Here is a 1,926-nt window from a genome sequence, read left to right on the forward strand (position 1 = left end):
ACAGCGGCCTCCACCCTGGGCCCCCCGCGGGGTCACAAGCCCCCCCACCAAACCTGCTCCAGCCTGGGCTCCTCTCTCTACGGGGCCACAGGGCCTGACAGGAGCCTGCTCCAGCGTGGGCTTCCCACGGGGTCCCAGCCTCCTTTGGGCATCCCCCTGCTCCGGCGTGGGGTCCTCCCCGGGCTGCAGGGGCACAGCCTGTCTCACTGTGGTCTTCACCACGGGCTGCAGGACAATCTCTGCTCCGGCACGCACTCCACTGTTCTGCAGCCGTTTTCTCCCCTTCTTAAAAACATTATCACGGAGGTGCTACCACCGTCGCTGATGGAGCCAAGACTGAGCTAATGGGACATGGGGGAAGCTTCTGGCATATTCTCACAGAAGCCACCCTTGTAGCCTCCCCTCGCTACCAAAACCTTGCCATGTGAACCCAGTACACTGCCCCATGGCACAAGGTTTCTGCACGCTCTGCCCAAATCTGCTGCCAAATTTCGGAAGCAAGATGAGGTCAGCCACGTTGGCTCAGAGCCCAGACTTACCATCCCAGTCACTCTCACCTTGGCAATAACCAAGACTTTCTGCTCCAGAATCTACTCACATCATCCAGAAAGTGTAATGAGCATATCCAAACGCTGCTTCGAGGAATGTTTTCTTTTATGTTTGTTCTGAACACTTAGGAACTGTGCTCTGTCAACGCTCGCTAGTGCGAGGAGGAGGGTTAAGGGAACATCGTATATCCAGTTTGTTGCACAAGGGAACAAAGGAAATGAGAATACAGCACTATTTCACGACACTGCTTCCCCAAAACATCCTTCCCACTTATCTTACTGCAGTTTGATATCCTCTCTTGCTTGTGTTCCCACAAACACCCTTGCCCCTATCATCCCTATCTTCTTAGGGATGACAGCACCGTCACCCTTTCTGCTCTCCCTCAGGTTCTCCACCTTTCCCCGTGTCACTCTTGTACGATCATTTGCCTGCCTGCCCAAAACGTGAAATGACCTTCAGACCAAAGAACTGCGCGGGCATTCAGGTAAGAGCTGAGCGCCAAGCAGCTCAACAATTTAAAAGTAATCACGCTGTTGAGGTTCACAGGGACTTGATAACTAATAAATTCTAGGACTTAGACAAGAGCATCTGCCACCACACTCTTCAAAGTCAGTGCGGATAGCTTTAGACTGCTGCACTGTAGGAAAAATCTGTGCTAATTATACAAGTCACTGGGGTACAGAGCAATTAATCACTATACAGGGTGATATTTGAGTATCACTGGATACTCAAAGCATCACCTCACAGCCAAATGAAGACTGAGTAAGTACAGCCAAAAGGGGAAAGAAAACATTAAAGAAAAGGAAGAATGATGTGGAAGCCACTCTAACATTTCATGAAGACAGACTACAATACTCCAGCTGGCTGCAGTTCCAAAACAATACTGTTAAAACAGTAAAAACTTACAACATGTCAATGAAAACAAGACAAAGACACCATATAAAAAGATGCAACATCGAGCAAAGGATTAGAAAAGAGATTTGGTTATAAATCAGACAAAGCGAAAGCATGCAGAGTTTTCACTGATAGAATGTTTCACTAGTGGTATGGGATACCAGACCAGACTTGACTACCCAAAACTTAATGCGGAAAGTGCTTTCCCCACAGTAATATCAGTCCATGAAATACATGTGACTGCCTCTTTGTAGGAGATTGACAAAAACATCAACTGGCATCAGCATAAAAAAAAAAAAAAGCCTGTTTTAGGGCAGAAGTGAATGGTCTCAGCAGGCATTCACTACTGGGCAGCAGATTTGGCAACTGTGCGTGTGAGAAAAGCTTGCTGGCTGCTCCTACCCACGGCCTCTGCACAAGGAGAGTCTGTGTCCTTAAAATCTGTGCTGATGGGTTCTCCACCACAATACCGGTTAAAAAAAC

Source organism: Cariama cristata, unplaced genomic scaffold (assembly GCF_000690535.1).
Source record: "Cariama cristata isolate BGI_N322 unplaced genomic scaffold, ASM69053v1 scaffold3400, whole genome shotgun sequence".
NCBI lineage: Eukaryota > Metazoa > Chordata > Aves > Cariamiformes > Cariamidae > Cariama > Cariama cristata.